The 4,469-nt window shown below is 42.0% G+C and overlaps 1 pseudogene; it reads left to right on the top strand.

The window, feature by feature from the left end:
• The first annotated feature begins 681 nt into the window (after positions 1–681).
• On the top strand, positions 682–3,167 carry LOC149142555 (ferredoxin-dependent glutamate synthase, chloroplastic pseudogene; annotated as a pseudogene).
• Positions 3,168–4,469: the final 1,302 nt, after the last annotated feature.

Raw genomic sequence — 4,469 nt, 5'->3', positions numbered from 1 at the left:
TGGTGTAGTTCCTTTAAGATTTTTGAGGGATGAGTATGTTTCCTTGATGAGGCTTATCATGCGCTATTTCACCTGTGAGGGCAGATTTTCACGTGTGTATTCATACCATATTCGTTTGTTGCTGCATTTCACACGGGTACAGATGATGAACATCCCTGTTTTCCTGTGCCAGAATATTGAGAGGATGGTGCCCTTGGTGCAGAGAAGGAGTCCAGCACAGCAGCACAGGAGCATCTATCATTATGGTTTGATCCAGCTTGTGGTCATACATCAGTTGGCTCAGCAGGGTATCCCATGGGAGGATTTTATCTCTCGGGATTTTTTCACAGCATCAACATCATCACCCCCTGAGGTTGTTCATGAGGAGGGAGGGCCTTCACGGCAGCATGATATTCCTGAGACCAGACATGTCAGCTCTCCTCCATTGGTCACATATCAGAGAGGCCACAGGGCCTTATTTGCAGCAGCTAGGCGAGTATTTTCTCCACACCAGGTGGAAGGGGTCTCGCCTTCTTCATCAGCACTGTTATCACTGAAAATTTTGTTGCCAAAATTGCTCAGACTAGCTTAAGGACAAACTGTTCTCGCAGCGCATAGATTCTTTTAGCAGTTTTGCAGCGCAACATCTTTTAGGTGATTTCGTAGCGCATAATTCATATTTTGCATTGGCTGCACTACGAAATGGGGGATTTTTTCGAATTCATAGCAGTTGTCATGCAAAATAGCTCTGGGGTGGATGCACTTTACAGGAGGCATGCTCTCAAGCTCCTGCGTGTATGCTTGTCATCAGTTCTGAATCTGAAGGTGACAGTTTTAGTGATTGCAAGGTACTACCTCAGGTTAAAGGCACCCTTGTTGTTTGTCCCATGGTAGCTGTTATTCAATGGAGGAACGACATTGCTCGGTTTATTGTTGAAGGAAGCACTAAAGTTTTAGTTTATCATGGCGCAAATGATGAAAGATTTACAAGATAAAAGCAGCTTGGAATATCAGCGTATGTCTTGGGATGATCTTCGTAAAAGTATCATGGGCTTGTAAACAAAGTGAATGCATCAAACATTAAAAGCATTATTCTAGCTTAGATGCCTTTCCGCTAGCTGGCAGAAGCATTACAGCATGGTTGTCTGAGCTTGACACTATAGCAAAACAAGTGGAAGCAGGGGAAGGCCTAGTCATGTCTCTGGAAATTAGTCTTGGAAAACGAGAAAATATTTTGGAAGTTGGACCAAAGAATGCTGCTCAGGTAACTCTTGCAAGTCCCGTGCTGAATGAGGGAGAGCTAGAGGTACTGAAGAAAGATTCATATTTGAAGGCTCGCAGATTACCAATATTTTTGATATCAGCAAAGATCTTGATGGATCTTTGGAAAAAGCAATAAATAGACTCTGTGAAGCTGCAGATGAGGCTGTTCGAGGTGGTTCACATCTGTTAATCCTCAGTGATCGTGCCGATGAATTGGAACCAACTAGGCCAGTAATTCCTATTCTTTTGGCAGCTGGAGCTATTCATCAACACCTCATTCAAAATGGCTTGCGTATGTCAGCATCGATAATTGCTGATACAACTCAATGTTTTAGTACACATCATTTTGCTTGCCTAATTGGGTATGGTGTGAGTGCTGTTTGTCCATATCTGGCACTGGAGACATGTCGTTAATGGCATCTGAGTGCCAAAGCTGAAAATATGATGAGGAATGGGAAAATGCCAACAGTTACAATCGAGCAAGCTCAGAAGAATTTTGGCAAGGCAATTAAGGCTGGCCTCTTGAAGATACTCTCAAAGATGGGTATCTCGTTGCTTTCTAGTTATTGTGGAGCACAAATTTTTGAGATATATGGGCTAGGTAAAGAAGTGGTTGACATAGCATTTTGTGGGAGTTTCTCCCGAGTTGGTGGTTTGAATATGGATGAGCTGGCACGTGAATCATTGTCATTTTGGGTGAAAGCCTTCTCTGAGGATACTGCTAGGAGGCTTGAAAACTTCGGCTTTATACAGTTTAGACCTGGAGGTGAATATCACGGCTATGATCCAGAGATGTCAAAATTGCTACATAAAGCTGTTCGTGAGAAAAATGAAAACGCATTTTCAGTCTACCAACAACACCTTGCTAACCGGTCAGTAAATGTCCTTCGTGACCTCCTAGAATTCGCAAGTGATCGGCCTTCTATTTCTGTTGGGAAGGTCAAACCAGCTTCAGAAATTGTGCAGTGCTTTTGCACTGGGGGTATGTCACTTGGTGCTATTTCAAGGGAAACACATGAATCGATTGCCGTGGCAATGAACAGAATAGGAGGAAAATCAAATTCAAAGGAAGGTGGTGAGGATCCTGTGCGTTGGAGACCTCTATCAGATGTAGTTGATGGATATTCATCAACATTTCCACACCTTAAAGGTTTTCGAAATGGTGACACTGCCACTAGTGCAATTAAACAGGTTGCTTCAGGTCGGTTTGGTGTTACTCCAACTTTCCTAGTTAATGCAGATCAGTTGGAGATCAAGATTGCACAAGGAGCAAAGCCAGGCGAAGGAGGGCAACTGCCTGGAAAGAAAGTCAGCACTTACATAGCAAGATTGCGTAACTCTAAACCTGGTGTATCTCTGATATCACCTCCTCCACATCATGATATCTACCCTATCGAGGACCTTGCGCAATTGATGTTTGACCTTCACCAGGTCAATCTAATGGCAAAGGTTTCTGTCAAGTTTGTAGCAGAGGCTGGAATTGGAACTGTTGCCTCTGGAGTTGCAAAAGGCAATGCTGATATAATATAGATATCAGGACATGATGGGGGCACTGGAGCAAGTCCAATAAGTTCTATCAAACATGCAGGTGGTCCTTGGGAGCTTGGTCTTACAGAGACACATCAGACACTTATTGAGAATGGACTGCGCGAAAGGTGTGTTCTAAGTTTTGTAAAATTTTGCTTAGTTCCTTATTTTGAAGGCATGTAGACCCTGCTATACATATCCAAGGTAAAAAGGAGTTTTGCAATCAGGTGGCAGAGCAGTAAAAATCTCAAGGGAAATGGAAATTGTTTAAAACAGTTTCGCAGTTTCGTAGCGCGCTACGAAATTGCGAAACTGCTGTAGGTGTTGTTTTTAAAACGCAGGCAAACAGTTTGAAAGAAGAATCAGAAATTTGCAAAGGGAACACCTCAGTGACATGAAAGGGATCAAAGGAAGCTACTATAGCCATTCAACATATGCCAGGTGTACCTTTAACAAAAGGTGAAATCTTTTAACCTAAGTTTAAGATTTTTGGTTATAAAGCCACTTTATTCTCGGTGATTAGGGTTTTGAGGGAGCTGCATACGAGAAGTTGGTTGGCACACCTGTCCATAAAAGAAGCTTCCAGCATATCAGAAACATGGTGATGCCCTATATTCTTGGCTCATTAAAGACTTAAAGTACCTGCTGCTGAATACTTGAAGTGATGGAGGACCAAAACCGAAAATTTAGGGATATTCTCAGCCAACATGGAGCGGATCAAAGCCTTCAGTATCCAAAGCCAACATGGGACATTAATTGCTCATCTCATGTCATCTCAGCCAAACGAAGAGGAAGCCAAGTGTCAAAGCTGTAAAGAAGAATCATCCTACGAGGAAGACAGAATTAGAGATATAGTTTAATTAGGACTCTTTGTAATTCCAGTTCAGCATTTAATGTATTTAATGAGTCAGTTAAATAGCAGATAGGGGTAATTAGTAGCAGTCATCGAGCTCCCCTCATCCTGCTGGAGGAGGAAGCTCAAGGTAGTTAAGGATATGTTTCTATATATAGAGAAAACTTTGATGTAATGGGGGTTGGAGACTTGAGAAAACAGAGTTTATTTTTGGCTTGTGTAAAAACTTATTTCAGTAATACAAATGACTGCTTTTTCTTCTCAGGATTCACACAGTGTTTCAAATGCTCAAGATATATGTGGTTTTGTCTTATCTTTTATGTTTTACAGCTGTATAAATACACAATCACTCAGAATTCACATTGTTGCTCTGACTTCCTGTGTGTATTTGTAAGTTGAGGTTTCTATGAGAGGTATTTTGAGTGTTTAAACATTACATGCCCTGACTTCTATGAATGAGTAGTTTTATAGTTTGCTGAAGTGATGATTAACTCCATGAGCCCAATGGAAGTCTTTGTAATGTCTGTCCAGCCAACTTATGTGTTAAATTTACTTTGCAAGAGTTAGCCATCTCATCAATATTTAAAATCAATAACCCTTTGAGAGAGCCCTCTCAGGCTAAGGAGGCTAAGCCTTAGTCAAAAGTCTGGTTTGAAATAGTTACACAGAGTCTAACTGATCAACAGCCTTTCAGTGCTTGATTTTGTGATAAAAAGCACCACGAGTGTTATCTCCACACCAGGTGGAAGGGGCCTCGTCTCCGACAGCAGCACAGGTAGCAGAGAGAGGCAAGCAGCCCAAGATTGATCCGGGGCCATCAGGTGTTCCAGGCATAGAGGTGGTTGAT

This window comes from Pinus tabuliformis, chromosome X (genome assembly GCF_031772625.1).
Source record: "Pinus tabuliformis cultivar Carrire ecotype Pingquan chromosome X, CPIR1, whole genome shotgun sequence".
Lineage (NCBI taxonomy): Eukaryota > Viridiplantae > Streptophyta > Pinopsida > Pinales > Pinaceae > Pinus > Pinus tabuliformis.
The sequence above is the reverse complement of the archived record's forward strand: the minus strand, read 5'-3'. Positions and strand labels throughout refer to the sequence as shown.